This window comes from Equus caballus, chromosome 1 (genome assembly GCF_041296265.1).
Source record: "Equus caballus isolate H_3958 breed thoroughbred chromosome 1, TB-T2T, whole genome shotgun sequence".
Classification (NCBI taxonomy): Eukaryota; Metazoa; Chordata; class Mammalia; order Perissodactyla; family Equidae; genus Equus; species Equus caballus.
Genome location: NC_091684.1, coordinates 8,699,721 through 8,717,353, shown reverse-complemented (window position 1 = coordinate 8,717,353; position 17,633 = coordinate 8,699,721). Strand labels below are relative to the sequence as shown.

At 53.4% G+C, this 17,633-nt stretch overlaps 1 protein-coding gene across 19 annotated transcripts in view; it reads right to left on the bottom strand.

Moving 5' to 3' along the window:
- The window catches only part of CTBP2 (C-terminal binding protein 2), a 166,114-nt gene that overhangs the window by 139,779 nt on the left and 8,702 nt on the right, over positions 1 to 17,633 (bottom strand). Inside the window, exons 1-2 of one of the 19 annotated variants that reach the window (XM_070253979.1) lie at positions 17,278 to 17,447; positions 16,743 to 16,884 (exon numbers count right to left, since the gene is read on the bottom strand). The exons of 11 other annotated variants lie outside the window; for them this stretch is intronic. The gene's annotated coding sequence lies outside the window, so the exon portion shown is untranslated. Of the gene's footprint in view, positions 1 to 14,336; positions 14,475 to 16,742; positions 16,885 to 17,277; positions 17,485 to 17,633 lie in introns of those variants that run through there. 7 more of the 19 variants (XM_070254550.1, XM_070254295.1, XM_023637409.2 and 4 more) reach the window with 7 other exon arrangements.

Genomic DNA, 17,633 nt, shown 5'->3' with positions numbered 1-17,633 from the left:
CCTGCTACATGACCCCAGAACGGGTTCGGCCCAACAGCCAGTCGCGTAGCATCTTATTTGTGCTTTTTAATCTCAAACCCTTCCTCACTCATAATTAAGCAGCAGCAGCTAGATACCATCCCACTCAGAGGGCCATGGGGCCCGCCCACCCACTTGGTCCAGCTCGAGGACAGACTTTCCTTGGTGCTAGTATCACAAGGATGGCATGTGTTCACTTCCTCCTACCTGGGGGTACCATACCCCTCATCCCCCCTCCCCCCACAGCCTTCCATCAAAGCCCAGAAGCCCAATGACACGCGAGCAAGACAATTCCTGGAAACTCCTCCAGGGTTTCCTTTATTCCCCCTCCAGTGCCCACCCCACACCCCTAGCACCCCTGGCTCCCTCTCCTCGTCCTGTCCCGGTGAATCCACAGAACACATCCGCCACCCACTGGTGTAGGCCCAGGAATCCCAGGCAGGGGCTCTGAACAATGTTAGGTTCCAGACTCCTACGAGACACACCGGATTCTTTTCCTACAAAAATGCACGTATGACCCATCCCCCTTGACTTGGGCCATTTCTGGGGCTCACACCCCGCCCCAGGCATGGAGCCCCAAGAGGTCCACAGGCCTAAGTCAGACCCTCCAGCTTGGTTTCCTAGGCAACAGCTGCTCTCCTTCCAGCAGCACACTGACCGAGGCAGGAATATTCTGTCGCTCCAAGAGTTCCTTCTCAAGGGGTGGGGGATGCCAGCTTTCCTTACTTATGGGCCCAAGGTGGACGGGACCCCAGCACCCAGCTCTCCCCAGTCTCCACCTCCCATCGGCCCGTCTGTCTCACGTGCTCACAGGCAAGTGTCCTGCAAGACGGATTCCACTTCCGCTCCGGGACAGCCTCACAGAGGAAAGGACACAGCCCCAAAGACCCTCACCTGTGGATAGGAAGCCAGCCACACCGTCTCCTGCCTGGGACACTCCTAAGTGTGAAGAGAGGGTGCCTGTCCCATGAGGTGCGGGTTTGAGGGGCTGGGCCTCCCAGGAGCCCTCTCTGCCTCTGCCCCCAGAGTCTGGGGCACAGAAGCAAGGACTTGCCTGGTTCTCTGGGCCTGTGCCTTCCGGTCCATGAGGAGAAAAGGGGAAGTAGCCTCAGCTGAAGGCTGCAGGGTTGGGCAGTGGTTCTCCACCTGGTTGGCCATTAGAATCATCTGGGAGCTTTTAAAACTACCTAAGGCAGGTCCCACCCAAGACCATTGACTCAGAACCTCTGAGGGTGGGGCTGGGCTTAGATCTTTCTTCAAAGCTCCCCGAGGTGATCTGAGGTCCAGGCAGGGATGAGGAGGATGGGGCTGGAGGGATCTGGGTGGAGCACCCTCCAGGGAGGACAAGCTGGAGGGAGCCCAGGCGCCCCTCCCCCTGCAGCTCAAAGGCCACATCCTTCAAGAGAGCATCCCAGACCTCAGTGTAAGGACGGGACGCTGGTTCCCAGGGCTGGGACCATGCCCCTCCCTGTGCCTGGTTGTGTGGTCTGCTCCTGGCAGGCAGGACCAGGTCAGCCTTGTTCAGGCCACCACCCCAGGGATGAGAAGTCCACTCCCTTGGGGTGCCCATCAGAGGGGGAGGAGGAACTGTGGAGGAAGTGGGCAAGAAGGAAAACAAACCCCACGGAGCCCATTCTCGCAGGAATTATGTCCTCAGCACCTTCCAAGCCCCGCTACTTAAGTCCATAGTTTACTCCTGAAACCACCCCCCACGGAGAACTGACGCACTGAACCCAGCGTGCACCGACCACATGCCAGGGGCTGACGAACTCGGACCCCACAGTCTGTTACAGGACACCATCCACAACGCTAACTATTAACCCCCCCAAAATAGCTTCACTAGGCCAGGGACATCTAGGGACAGGGACATAAAACACATTCTCCCAAAATGGTAACAGGATGTCTCCCGGGTGGTGCCGCCATGGCCTTGAAAGAGCCGGGAGCGATTTCAAATGGGCTCTGGGCAGGAGAAGAGAGGGGGAGCGGCAGTCAGCAGGGGGCGGGTCACCCATCACCACCAGGAAACAAGATGTTTACTTTTTACAAGGTCTCATGTTCCTGCTTATTCTTTACCTAAAAACCCAAACTTCCCAACTGGGTCTTCAAGTACCAATGTCACCAAAATTGCAATTCAGCAAAATACCCAAAAGCACCAATTATTCCAGACAACGAGTTTAGAAAGAAAAAGGGACTGGGAAATCAAGATGATAGGAAGAAGGGTCTTGGAGGAAAAGTTCAGTTTGATTAGACTGGATTTTCTTACAAAGGGCTATGACACGGGCCTTCGGAGATGGTGCACCTTCCGGGTGCAGCAGCTGTGATCAAGCCCACAGCAGGGTCTTGGGACCCCCTCAGCCTGGTCTCCCTGGGGGCCTGTGAGTCCCTGCTGACTGGTGGGCTGGTCCTCAACAGCCAGCGCCTCTGTCCCCGCCACCTCCTGCTCCACCAGGCTGCAGCAGCTTCTCTTCGAGGATGGTGAGTGGCACCCACGATATCAAGGGGCAGACTTTATCTTTCAAATGCACAATGTGCTTGAGCCAAAAACAAAACAAAAAGCCTTTCCAAGACGCTTTCCAAATTCCAGAAACACAGTGGGCTGGAAAAATGGAGCCCCGTTTCCTCTTATTTTTAATCTTACATGGGCTAGGTTTATAATAAAAGAGAATAACCTATTTATTTGCTTACCTTACTTGGGAAGACAATAAATTGGAAAGGCTTCATAAATCTCACAGGGAATTCCTTTAAACAAGGACTGTCAGCAAAAATCCGTAAATAACCTTCTGCCAGTCTCTAGCAATCACCTCCACCACACGTTCTTTTTCCTTCCTGCTTTTGTACTAATCTTCTAGCAAACAAATCAAATCAAGCACCAAAACGTTTTCATTCTTATCAAGGTAAGGCTCAGAAAACATCCGGGAGTCCTGGGGGCTGTTGACTTAGGAGAAGAATCCGCTGCAGAGAAGGCCCCAGGGGACAGGACGAAGGAACGCCCTGCACCCCCCAGAACCATCTAGAAAACCAAGGCTGGCAATCTGCTGCAGAAATAGAGCCGGACGCAGCATTGATTGGATCTGAGGCAAACCATCAGCAAAGCCCTTCCCAGGTTGGTGACAGGTTCTCACCTGGGCTAGGCTGGTGTCAACGACAGGCCCTCTGTTTGCCTCTGTTTGCCTGGTGCCCTTACAATCCCAGTGTTGTCGGAGCTTCCGGGCCCAGGCGGCTGCTGGTCAAGTTTGCTCATCCCCATGCTGACCGAGTCAAGGAAAGCTTGGTACTTCAAGACGTCCGGAGCAAACCCAGGCCTTGTCCAGCAGGCCCCGTTCCTACCACGCTAAGATGACTTGCAAGGCAACCATTGGACGGGGTTGATTAAAATTACCTTCGGCAGTTCAGAAACAGCAGAAGATGGACAGTCTCACAGTGAGGTTTCAAGGACTGTGCTAAAAATACGTTTAAATAAGAGGCAGAAGGAGGCTTGAGGATAATCAAATGTGCAAGCCTTGAAAGAGGTGCTGTAATCAATTTACACATCGGGAAAGAATAATTACCATAACCAAAAGAAAAATTTCTCCAAGCCAAAAGGTTAAAAAAAAAAAACTAGACCAGCAAACCACTACCCAAATGTAAACAAAAATGTCTGTTTTCAGAAAGGACGAGCCTCTTGAAATGCCCGTCAGCTTCCAGAGACTCGAAACTTCACTCCAAGACCTTGATTCCTGGACGTGAGATGCACGACTCAGGAAATCCAAACACACTTGCGCACATCCATAGATTTACTCTGGTTAGTCAGCCCTGCAAAGGAAAGGGCTTTTGATGCCAGGCCCACGGAGGTCCCCATGCAGCAGCTGTCACTGAAGAGCTGTGTTCTGCATGTTACTGAGCTGCCTGAGCCTAATGCGCTGAAGACCCTCCAGCCCTTGGCAGGCACATCATCCGTTACTATTATGGATGCCCAAAAACATTTTTATTTTCTCCTGTCTTGGCACATTCCTGGTACTCAACAAAAAGTAGTCAGATTATTATTATTATTATTTATCTATCAAATTATTATATTCCTAATATTCTTGAATGAAGACAAAGACCTTTCTTAACTGGTTCCCTTTGAAAGGGTCATTTGACAACTTGCACAACTCAAGAATGTTTTCCTAGGGCCCACCCCGTGGCCGTGGCCGAGTGGTTAAGTTCGCGCGCTCTGCTCAGGTGGCCCAGGGTTTCGCCGGTTCGAATCCTGGGCGCACACATGGCACTGCTCATCAAGCCATGCTGAGGCAGCATCCCACATGACACAACTAGAAGGACCCACAACTAAAATACACAACTATGTACCAGGGGGCTTTGGGGAGAAAAAGGAAAAATAAAATCTTTAAAAAAAAAAAAAAGAATGTTTTTCTAGCCTAGGCCAGCTAGGCCTGGGCATAGGGTAGCAAGCTGCTCACCCCACAGGCACGGCAGGCTGCCCACTCACTTCCCTCCAAGTCCGCTGGAATTTTAGGATCCACTCAAGGGAAGCAACTTCCCACCTAGAAGCTACCCTGTGGATACAGGAGTGGAGCCCAAGGAAGGCACTGGAGAGGCGTCCCAGGTGTAGGAGTCCAGCAGGCCCTGGGTCTGCCTAGACCCTTGGCCCTCCTGTGCTCACAGCTGTGCACCCTGGGGCCTAGGCCAGGGCTGACTGCGTGAGAAGATCCCCAGGTGGCTTTTATTGCTGTGGATGGCTCTACTGAATATGCTTCCTGATAGCCTTCAGGATGTAAAACACTTCTCTGCCTTATGTTTAAATAAAATCCAGCATTCAAGTTTTCCAGTAATAAACTCCAGCCTCTGGGCAACATTCTTCCCCCAGCCAAGGATCAGAGGGAACTGCTGTGTCTGAGCCCTGGAACTTCACTGCCATCAAGTCCTGCAGGCTCTCCAGGCCAGGAGGACTCTGGAATTCCCACCAGATGTGGCAGTGTCCTCCAAAGGACAGACTGCCAGAGAGCAGCCTGGTGGCCACACATGTACCAACTTCTGCTCAGGGTCCAAGACACACAGTCCTTGTCCTACTGGCTCCTGAAGCCTTCAGGACACGATGAGGTGCTAAGCTTTTAGCTACTAACCCTAGGCTCTGGAGTCTCCTTGCACCTGGAAGCCCCCCACATCCTGTTAGCTTGTATCCATGTCTCCACCGCAATCACCACATGGCAGCTCAGATGACCACCCTCAAGTGGCCAAGGACGCTTAGACCTGAATTTCAGGCCAGGGATCAAGGTCACGTTAGCCTGAGCTCGCAGGCATCAAAGGCTTCCCTAACAGGCAAGGCACACAAGATGCACGGCGAGCCACTCAGCACGATGACCGCTTTCTCCCGCCCTAAGTGCTGGGGGCCATATGGGGGGGTGAGGGGGACAAATAATGAGCACTGAAAAGACATTTCCAGTAACAACCAGAAAATTAATAAACGCAGTGATCCCCAGTTAACTATTTAAAGAATTCCAAGGGTTATTTCATAAAACTCCCCCCCCAACTGAAGGGAAATCAGAGAATATTAAAAACTATGACAAGAGTGAGTGGATTGCGGCTGCCTTCGCAGCGCACCAGGGAGCGCTCGTCGAGCAGGTGCTCTGGGCTCAGGGCTTCCGGCCCCACCTCACTCAACAGCTCCTCCTGACAGAGACCATGATCCTTTTTGACACATAAAGAACTGGGGCAGGAGTGGAACCCAGGATGCTGGTTCCAGGGTGAGACACTCTCTCAGGTGCCCCACCGCTGGCAGTGGCAGCTGCCACCCTGCCCACGGGAAAGCGCTCTAGTCCCTCCAGGCTTTCCACAAACCACCCTCCTCGACCACAAAAAGGTGGCTGGCCTGGCTGGGCTCTACCTGCAGGAAAACAAAGGGTGACCTAAGGGATGCCCTGCTGCCCCATGCCCCCAGGGGTCACAGAAGGCATGCAGGCACGCTCAGAAGGCCACAGCACAGAGGAGGCACACTGCTTGGCTCTCTCCAGAGCCACTTCCCCAATTGAGAAAGGAGGAAGCAGTCAGTGGCCCGACTGGCGATCACTCTGGACCTGGAACCAGCAGCCGCAGAGGACAGAGGAGGCAGCTGTCCTCGGGCACCGTGCAAGAGGGGCTGGTGGGATACCATGTGGAGGTGGGGAGCAGCTATTGTGTGCATGTCCTCAGGAGGCCCACGGAGAATGGCTTGAGATGGGGTGAGGCCAAAAATGTGGACTCGGAAATGCCCACTTTCGGGGCAAGAGGAGGGCCCCTGGGGGCCGGTGGGTTAACGAGGCAGACAAGATTCCGACCAACTACAGCGCCTGCCCAGCCGGAGCCACCTTCCCTAAGTCTCAGGCATCCCTGGAGTGGCAAGTCCACCTACTGTGACTAGAGCACCCTCCGGGGACGTGACAGCCGTCCCAGGAAATCCTGGCACCTCACCCGAACATCTACCTACCTACATGAGCTTCCTAGGCTGGCTGTTCTGCTATCAAAAAGGGGCGATTTAATCAGTGGTGGGCGGGGGCGAGGCATAACTACAAAAGGCAGGGGAAACTTTTCTTGGCAACGGAATCCTCTGCAACCACTTGGTGTTTATACATCCTTAGTCAAAATGTGCAGAACTGCTGAAAGGGTGAATTTGACTGTATGTAAATTATACAAAAATTTTAAAAAGTTGACTCCCTTCGAAAGACCAAAACAAACAATGAAAACAAACGACATTCCCCATAAACTGCAATCCCTCTGCAGCCAGGGCGGCCCTTCCCACTAAGGGGCGAGGATGCCTAGACACCTACCCCACCCCACCAGCTCCCCCCAGGAAATCGCTTCAGTCCCAGTTAGCAACACCTAGAAGAGACTCGACACAGGCAGGAAGGATGCCATCACAGGCACAGTCGCACAGTCTCCCTGATTCAGCTGCTCTTCCAACCATTCTGTCAGGGCAGACCCTTCCGGTACCTCCAGCAGTTTAGCGGCCAGGAAATGAGAAGTGAGAGTCCCCTCAAGTACCATTCCCTAAGTGCTCTGACCTTGGGGTTCCATCTATCACATTTGGCCTCATCACATTCCCCTTAGCCTCACTCTAAACCCATCTGTTATCAAGCAACGACTGGAGAGGCTCCCACCAGCCACTCCCCGAGGGAAGAGGCCTAGTGGGGTGGGTCCATCCTTGCTCCAAGGACAAGGGTTGTCCTGGGGAAGTCTGGGACATGCGTGCATGGGGCAAGCCACAGCCCCCTCTGCTCCCCCCAGAGGCCACACCCAGCCAAACAGCTCCACATCTGGTGGCATTATGGTCACCCAGGATCACGCGGCAAGCTAAGGACGGAGCCAGGACAAGACCCTGAACTCTCCCCTGCTGGTCCCTTCTGTTAGAGAGGACTGCCACCACCCCATGCCCCTGTAGATGACCCATGTAGGGGCAGAGGGCAGACCAACAAAATAGCCCTTGGCCCTATGTTAGTACCTGGGGCTTCTCCACAGAGAGACACAGCGGGATCATGCCCAGGAGCTCCACAGTGAGACAGAAACGCAAGCTTCGGTGAAGATGAGCTGGGTCCAAACAATGACTGACGGTACCCCCAAGTACTTGAGCAGACCCCCGCCATCTTCCTCTGCGTCCCACAGCCAGTGGGGCACCGGGACCTGTCCGTCTGAGTCCCAAACAGCGGTCTGACAGCTCCTCCACCCTCATGTTGCCCACTCACTGAGTCCACAGCTGGTTCAGTCTCCCAGCACCACAGCCATCACTCTAAAATGCCCTATCTGCTGGAGGTAAACCTGAACTCAGGGCCATCCCATGACCCTCTGACCCTCTCTTTGCCTCTCCAGACCCAGCCCCTCCCACGGCCCCACAATTCCTTCTCTTTACTCCAACCAAGAGAAAATAATAATAATGTCCACATCTGAGCACTTACTCAAGGCACATGTCAAGGGTTTGTCATGCACTGACTCATTCAACCCCCAGATCCCCTGAGGGGGATACAAACACAGAGGCACAAGGAGGTAGGGTCATGTCCCAAGGCCTTCAGCTAGTCAAGGGGGGGTGAGGGAGGAAGTGCACATCTGGAAGTGATGTTCTTAAGTGCTAGAGCCCTTCTTCAGGCATGGGAGAGCACCACGACCATCTTTCAATTTTTCCCGTGGGTCACCCTCCCTGATCCCCAGGCTGAGGGAATGACCTACCCTCCAGCATGCACGCGGGAAGCACCCCACCCACCCCAGCTTGTGCAAATTCACTACTGCTTTGCTGAACTTCAGGGTGAACGCTCCTTGCTCTCGCTTGCAGCTCCAGCATCTGGCACACAGTAGGAGCTCTACTTGCTAAAGAAGCAGATTCATTCCAATGTCATTGCATAAATTTCCACAAACTAACTCCAACTGAGTTACCTTATAGTATAATGTAACATTTTTAAACCCTATGCATAAAATATCATGCATCAATTTTTATTTGATCTACTAAATTATAAAGCTTTCCTAAATCTCTTAAAGGTGGTTTTTCCAGTAATGTATAACTGCTTAATTGGGAAGTGTACAAAGCATAATTACACTGCCTAACACTACAATACTGCTTAGGGGAATATCTTCGTTCATGCATTCTGCTTTATTTTGTATTTAATCTCTATCAACATGTCTACGTGGAAATAGACAGGTATGCTAGTCTTCATAAACACTGTAAATCATAAAGTCATTTCTTCGCTAACCCAAGTCCAAAAGCAGCCCCCAAAGAAACTACTAGGACCCCAAAAGCTCCCACCTCTTGTATTGGAGCACAGCAGTTTCTCTCACAGTAAATGGCTCTGCACTCAACGCAAAAAGCACCCCAAACTTCCCCTCGAAAGCAGTTACCCAAACCAGAAAGGGCAAATCCTTTCTGCCCACAAGTGCAGTTACCAATCTCTAACCAAGGGGCAGATGGAGGCCCTTAAATTTAACATTCCTTGTCTGAGGACACTGTGCACGACCTTTCAAGTTCACCCTTCAACTCGCACGGGGAACTCCTGCCAAAGGCTCCAGACTCTTAAAGCTGGACGGACTTGCCTGCCCCCATCCCCTCCTTCAAATCTGTACACACCCTCATCCCTGAAACTGAGTCGTCTGCATACACAGCCAGTCTTCAGACGGCTTGGTATGCATGGAGAAGAACCAATCCAGTTCCTGCTCCACCATGCGTTAACCGTGAGCCTGTCCACGCGCCTTGTGAGACGGCTCTGCCAGTTTCTCCAGTGGGAAGGAACCCCACCGCCTCACTGTCTCATACTAGGGTCGTTAACTAAAAACAAAATAAGCGCATGTATCACAAAGTGTTTCTACAAACCCAATAAAGGTAAGCTGTCATCTATCTGGAAAGGAAAGCTATCAGCCTCAGTGAAGCCTACTGATTAATAAATTCACCAATAAAGATAGAGGATTTGCTGCAAAATGTGTTTACCTTTGCTTCTGAAACAGGTGTCGTCCCCACATCTGTGTCTGGTGTCACGAGGAAACAATGCTCTAGGCACACGTGGGCTCCTGGAGGTTAATTTCATTCACCCGCATAGACGTGGATGTGCTTTGTGCTCATCTCCACGTTCTTGCTCACACAGGCCGATGTGAAAATCACCGGCTCCACGGCACCCATCTCTGATTTGTGCACAAAGACTTTCAAAGTGTGCTTCACTGAGTGAGCCCATATTTTGCTAAAATATAATTTATAAAAACAATTTCTCTCCCGGCCAGTACGCTGTGACACTCAGCCCAGCCGCCTTTCAATGAACACTGCTGACCGGCGAGAGAAAGTTAAAGTCAAGTACATCTGAATATGGAACCAGCTCCAATTCTAACGGGCACACGTGAAATTTCTCTCATGTCCCCAGGAATGCCTGGTGTTGTTTGATGGGAAGGAGAATCCCTCTTAAACCAAAAAATGAGACTGGGTCAGGCAGAAATCCATATTTCCACTTTCAAATCTACTCATTCAGATTCTGGGGGGAGGGGAGGTGTCTGAGTTACACAGAATCTTCTTTCAATCATTTGTTGTGCCAAATGTTCAATGACTAGACTCAAGTGTGTGGGTGTGTGTTGGGGAGTGGTTTGTTTTTAAAGAAAGTCTGCCCACTGTTGGCAGGCTCTGGGCTGGCTGCATTAAGAACCTCCCCCCCCAGGAGTTCGCCAAAATACAGATGTTCCTGCCCCACGAGACAGAATCCTGGCCAGGGGTGCCCTGGGGATCCCCCTGCTCCAGAGGCCACCCTCTTGAAACCACCTGAGCACCAGCCCCTCCCTCCCTGGGGACTGTATGAGTCACTCATGTGAAAACCACCAAGCCCACAGCCAGTTTCTTAACTCTAAATGCACTAAATGCACGTGCCCGACTCACGTGGCAGGGCAGGGCCTGGGGGTGGGGGGGGTAGGCTGAGGGGTGCCAGCACCTACCTGCTTCCTCCTGATACAACAGGGCACAAAGGACCTGTCCGTGTTCCTGGGAAGACCCTAATTCCAGCTTATGTTCTAGAGGAGGTAGGGAAACACCCGGTGCAGAGCGTGAAGAAGGCAAAGGCGGGAAGGGAACTTCAACTCAACTACATTCATACCACGGTAACTACCGGTACTGCTGTCATTCCTACTACTCTTACCACCGCCACCACGAATAGTAATAGGAACAAACAGCTAACATTCAAGCATGTCCCACATGCACCAGCATCTTACAGTGTCGCTGCACACACTCCCTAGGATCTGCAGATGTGAAAATATGACATTCTGGTCCCCCTGGACCCCCGAAATGCCGTCCTATTGCACCACCGGCTGCCTCCCAAGGGCTTTTTCAAGGATCATCTCACTTTCCAAGTGAGATTTCTTAACGGTGTGAATTGACCCCAAGAAACTACTGGTCCACAAAATGACCAGCCCATCTTGAAGGCGACAAATGGTCTCTTCCACAGACTCCAGAAGGACATCTTCCCAAACATGCCCCCAGCTCGCCACTTCACGCACATGACTCTACTATTCAAACCTGGAGCCCAACACAAAGCGCGGAACAACAACGCTGCCCAGGAGTTCACATCCTCATCCACACCGTGCCTGCCCCGGCAGGGCACCCAGTCAGTCCCTGCAAGTCAAGGAATGAATGAACACCCTGGAGGAGACGATTAAGGCCCACCCCATTTCCAGGGCCAGGGTCAGGAACACACGCAAACACCCACAGCAAATCGGTCACCCAGCTGGACCTGGGCCAAATCAGCCACCGAAGCTGCAGCTGCCCCAGTACCCACCACACGCCAGGAAGACAAGCCCAACAAGCCACTCCCCGGGGAGCAGGTCCACCGCCCACAACCCTTGAGGCACTAGCCTCCCACCTGCCCGCCGGGACTGGGAGAGTGGAAGGGGGCACCCGCAGACAAATGCGGGCAGGGAGGGGGGCAGATCTGGTGCCTCTTCCTAAACAACTTCCCCTAGGAATGGGGCCAGTCATGTCCACCTTCACAGCACTTTCTCTGCTCAGTAAAGAGCATACTGAGCCGTCAGTGGTGGTGGATTAAAAACCTGAGCCGCCCTCCCCAGCAGGCCCCGCCTGTCAACGGCAGCTGGAGCAGGCCCCACGCAGGCTGTCCTCAGGCAAAGGCAGGCAGCACCCAACCACTCACTTTTTCTTCCTTCTCTGGGAAGGGAAAGTAGGTCTTAAATAGAAAGTAAATATTTTACTGGGCATTTCTTGGAGTGACCTAATACGCAGTAACATTCCACAGTCTAAAAACAACCTCCTGATTGGTTTTCAGTTCATCACTTTGGCCCCAGGAATCAACGAGAAGGTGGGGCTGCTCCCTAACCAGACCAGCCACCGCACACACCGCACCGCCCCCCACGCCCCGTCCCATGCACCGCGTATTCCGGGTATTTTTCAATAGCACCAGGATTCGGCTCCCACACCCCAAACACTTCTCACTATTCACCCCCTTCACTTGGCTCCATAAAACTCATCCACCCTTTATATGTGCCAAGGATAAAACCTCCGCTCCATTGTGGGTCTGCTCCTCCAGCAAGCCCCATCTCTCATCCTGCACAGACAAGGCAATCACGGCCCAGGGAGCCTTCTGCGACATCCCCTGACAGCCGAGAGGAACCCCTCCTTCCACTGCCTGTATCAGGATCCTCTGATCTCCACCCAGGCAGGGTGAGGAATGCACAGGGAAACCGGCTCCACTGGGCACACGGCACCTCAGGGCAACGGTGGCTGGCTGACTTATTTTTTTTTTGTATTTTCAAAATTTTAACCAACACTTATGATGTGTCAGGCCTGTTTAAGTGCTTTATAAATATTACCTCGCTGAATCCTTATGGCATGCCCTATTCTTACCCTCATTTTAGATTCAGAAAAGGAAGCCGTTTGCAAGGGCTCCCTAAATCCCGAATACAGTCAAGCATCTCTTTCCATCTGTCCTCTGCCACACTTTCTGGAACAGTCTGTCCCATCTGATGCCACCTCCCTGGCTGCTGCTGATGTCCGTATCATTATCTTATGGCCTGTAGCAAGGTCTTTGAGGGCAAGGAAAAACCCATCTCTCCTTGGGCCCAGCCTAAGCCCTGGGAAGGCAGACATTCACCACCTCTCAATGGGACCTCGCCCTCACCCTCACAGTGAGCAGATACACTGAGGTCAGCCCAGTGCTCCACGGCGGGCAGCCAGGGTGGCCGAGAGCAAAGCTTTTGGATCTGAGCCTGGGGCCCGACGGGCCAAGTAATCACCAGGTTACAAAACTCCCAGCCACAGGGAGGGCCAAAAAGTGTTCCCTGCACTGACCCGGCCCTATTCTCCACTAACACAAAGAAGTCGGACACAACTCCCACCAGTCACTCTCCCTCCAGGACCCCAGCTGCCCATTGCTGCTCTAGAAGATGAAAGGAATTAGGGAAAAAACCTTTTTAATCTGCCCTGCAGACATACATTTTAAAGAACCAGAGTTATACTTGCCACGTGTATTTCAAGTGGTTTCAGGGCATTCGGAGGGGCTTCTCAGCTCCCAGGCCCGTCTGAGACGCACAGTAACAACACAACACAAACAACGGACCAGTCCCAACCCCGCTCCCTTCATGCCCCTGGGACACAAGGGACTCAAATAAGGCAATCTCGCAATTACCGCAAAGAAAACTCCACAATCATTTCTGAGCTGCTTCCTTCGCCCACTACTCGGAGCACATCTGGCCAGTTTAGGGAGGAAAAAATTACCCATCGTTCAGCCCTCCTTAAATACTCAGGAAGACATCATTACAGATAGAATTCCAACTTTAATTCTGAAATCTCCTGGCTTTTGTCAGTGGAAGCCACATTCTTAATCCGGGGCTTAGCTGAGAAATAAGAAAGGATGTGAGTGTGAGAAAAAAAATCCTCAGCCCTGAGTGAAAAAGCAACAGCATCTCGGAGGAACAGGAAGAATAAACAGAACTCTGCACAAAGGTCAAGGCCGAGAAAAATATGGTCTCAGGAAACCTGGCGTACCCCCCTCCCTGACACAAGTGTGGGCACATGGACACCTATCAGACAGCCATCATGTGTTGCGGGAGGGACTCAGATGGCAAGCTCAGGGGCTTGTCTGCAGACAGGGATCCCCGAAACCCGGAAGAGAACACGGACACACACCTCCTGCCCCACGGACCCAAAGACGGTTCTGAGGCCACCCACAAATCTTGGCTCTCAGGAAACAACTTCTCCATCAAGAACCTGCACGCTGGGGCCGATCAGCAAAGACTGACAAAACAACAAGGGACTTTAGAACATTCCTTGCTGAGATGCCTTAAGATCTAGCCACATCCACTTTCCAGATATAAGTGGCCCCGAGGGAGCACCTTCTCCCTTCTCATGTCCTGCAGAGGCACAACTGAGATCCAAGAGGCCTGTGAGGTGGGAGCTGGCCCAGGGCTGAGCCTGGCCCCACCGCAGCCCACCCACGCACCACCCTTTTCCATGTGGAGTGAAGCAGAATGGACACCTGTTTGAAAACTGCAGGGGGCACTTAAAATAGAATATGATCATTACCTAAGATGGAGCTGAGCCAGCACGCTAGGGCTAATGTGACTAATTGGACGAGGGACACGCCCCTCCCCCCGAGCTTCCCTCAGTCCCTCCAGGAGACAAGGCAGAACCCAAAGGCTGAGAGAGGGAGGCCGCAGTGGCCCCACCACCCCCAGCCCGCTGCGGCCCTGGAGCACCAGCAAAGACTCCAGGGCTTTCCCAAGCACACGTGTCTGCAAGCACACACGTGTTCACGAAAAGACGAGAAGCATTAGAGGGCAGGAAGGTAATCTTGTAATTAAAGGAAAGCCTGTTTTTCAGGAAAATCTCCACCTTGTGGGGACCTTACCTTAAAGGAAGCCAAGGTGGGTCGGAGAGCTCCGCATCACCTGCTCTGGGTGCCTTTCAGGTGAGTTAATCACCCAAGCAGGGCTGTCTCCAGATTTCAGGACACACCCAACTTTGTGCCATTCCCTTTCAATTCTCTGATAGTCCCTTTGAAAACAGGCTGTTCCTTTTGTTCAGGAGTATTAATTCAAATTCCTTTCTAAGGTCAACACAGACGTGGGACAGCAACCCAAAGGAGGTTTACCCGGTAGAATCAAGTTTCTCGCTGGTTTTTACAGGAGTGGGGCAAACAGACTGCTTACCACTCTCCCTGTCTCTTTTCCCAAATTCCGCGGGAACACAGGAATCAACTCCTGTGGTAAGATATGCATAATGAATCCAGCTGGAAAGTGAGAAGCAGCCAGAGAGAGAGGGCTGCACCCCACCCACCCGCAGCCCCTGCTCCAAGTGAGCAGGACACACCAGGAAGGAGGGGCTTGCTCTGAGAAGATGGACTGAAATCACTAACAGAGCAAAAACTTGAAAATCGAGTCTCACCTACTGATAAAACCATACCTGGCCACTAAATCCAATTTTAACACAAAAAAATCCTAAACAGCATAAAAGCAATGCACATAATCCCAGGGTGTGTGTGTGTGTACGCACACGTGTGTTCTGGGTGTGCATCAGAGAAAACGAAATGGAGGCAAGGGAGAAAGTGAGATCAGGAGGACAGAAGGGGTCTAAGTTTAGCTAGCATGGCAAAGTCACCCCCAAATGTACCCAAGTCCCAGTCAAAAGCCAAAGAAGCCTCAGTCATTTACAGAGAAACCAGGGCCACGTGCAGTTGGAACCAGCTAAACTTCTAGCTCCCTCACTTAACCTCCCGGGCCCTCAGTTTCTTTACCAATAAAACAGAGATTCACTTCTACCTCAGAGATTATGTGAGGATAAATGAGAGACTGTGGCTGGAGCAACAGCACTGTGCCTGGCCCTCGGAGACCTCGCAGGTGTCTAGTCTTTGCCTGGACAGCGAGCCTGTGATCCAGAGGGGCAGAATTCTCCCCGCGCATCCAGTGTGGGCCCCCGGCTACTGAGCCCGCCTCAGGCTTCTGGTCAGGAGCCACGCTGTTCATTAACCCAAAAAGCGCAGTGAATTTAAAACAGGCCTGGTCCAGGAAACTATCTAGAAATCCCTCCTTGGCATTAGGTCGTGAGATCCTAACCAAAGATCACTAAGTAAAGAAGGAAATTAAAACAAGCCAGACTTCTCATAGCCCACATGGTCTGGAAAACAACTCTGGGGCTGAGGAAGATAATTGTTTCTGAGAAGCCCATCTGAATCCTGGGGAGAACATGCCAGATTTGGGGCAAGCCTGCAACTCTCACCCCTCCGCCCTCAGGGTGGCATGAAGACAGGCTCCGGAGGCAGAGGTTCTATCTCCACCAAGGAATCCTGCTGGAACCTCACAGCCAACAGCCTGGTTCAAATCTCAGCTCTGCCCCTGGTGGTGGGGCGGGGGGGAGTCACAGACAAGTCACCTGAGTGCCTCCTGCATCACCCCACCTTGTTGTGATCAAATGCAACATACACCAAGTATCTAGTGAAAGGGACAAAGATACTAAGTAAATACTCAAAGGGTATACTGTTACCTTAACAAAAATAACAGAACTACTTAAATGGCCTGCATGCATTTCTTTTTTCTTTCTTTCTTTCTTTTTTTTTGGTAAGGAAGATTGTCGTTGAGCTAACATCTGTGCCAATCTTCCTCTATTTTGTACGTAGGACGCCGCCACAACATGACTTGACCAGAGGTGCTAGGACCACGCGGAGGATCCAAACCCCTGAACCTGACCGCCCAAGCAGAGTGCACGAATTTAACCACTTCGCCACAGAGCCGGCCCCTGCATGAATTTCTTGAGCATCAATTAAGACCGCAAGGATAGAAAGAGCCAAACACACATATTCCTCCACCAAGGAGAAGAGCGGTGCAAAGTGGGAAGCCCCCGATCGTCCTGGCTCTGCACTGACTGGCCGGCGGCCTCAGTCCCGCGGCTCCCCAGGCTCCGAGCGGAGAACCGCCGCCGGCTGAAGAGCGGAGAAAGCAGCAGGTCCCCGTCCCGGATGGAGATTCCCAGGACGGCCTCCGCAATCCTCGCAGTTTCCGGCAGGACCACTACCGCGCTATTTGTAGTACAAATAAAACAGCCAGATTCGAAAGTTGCAGGAGAACAGCGCCTCAAACACCGCCCAAGGGACGGGATCCGCAGCCGGCCCAGTGGTAGCGGCGCGGCCCTCTACCATTTGTAGCGTCTCGGCCACCATGGCGCAATCAACGAACCTCCCTGTCCACTGGAGGGATGGAGACAATGCGACCCCCGCCGCCTGTGATCATGGGGGTAGCTCAGGCACGGCCCAGCCAGGTACCTGGTTCTGTTCCGAGCCTCGCCCGCGGGTTGGGGCCCACCCTGGGGTCCCACGTCGTATCGTGGCTCCTTCCCTGTCCAGGGACCGAAAGGGGCGCCGACGACCTCGCGGGTGTGGGCGGCGCCGGACCCTGCACGGAGGCCTGTGGGAGGAGGGAGGAAGTGGCACCGGGGGGTAGGGGCCATTTCTATCACCTCTCGACGACTTCCCAGCGCCGGGAAGCGGCCCCCTATTTACAAGTGAAAAGGCGAGGTGCAAGGGGAGGGGCGCTTCCGGCGGTGCCATGTACCTCTGGGGGGGACAGGTACGCGGGCCTGCGGGGGTTGGGGTGAGCGGGGGAGGGGCGGGGCCGCCAGGTAGGCCGGCGAGGGGGGGACGGGGAGGACCGAGCAGCCAGGTCCGCGGGCCTGCGGGGGGCGGAGCCACCAGGTGCCACAGCCGGGCGGGGGGAGGGGAGGGGAGGGGAGGGGAGGGGAGGGGAGGGGAGGGGAGGGGCCGCCAGGTCCGCGAGCCCCAGGGGTCAAGGGGACCTCACCTGCGGGTCTGGGGTCCTCGAACCCCCGGGCCCCAGACGCCGGGAGGCCGAGGGCCCCGGCTGTCGGGGCGCCGTCGGGACAATGCAGCCAGATCCCGGCCCCTCCGGCCAGAGCGCGCCAGGTGCGGCGCTGGCCTCCGCCCAGGCCCGGCTTCGCCCTCCCGGCATCCGAAGGTCGCGCAGGAGACCGGAAGCCGTCCCAGGTTCAGTCTGGACTGGGCGTGGGGGTTCCCGGCGCTCCAGGGCCAGGAGAAACAGGAGGCGAGAACAGCCTCTGTGCAACTTGCCGGGCGGGGGGGGGGGGGGGGGGGCAATTTAATATTTCTTCCTCGCATAAAATAGGAATTGCTCTATTT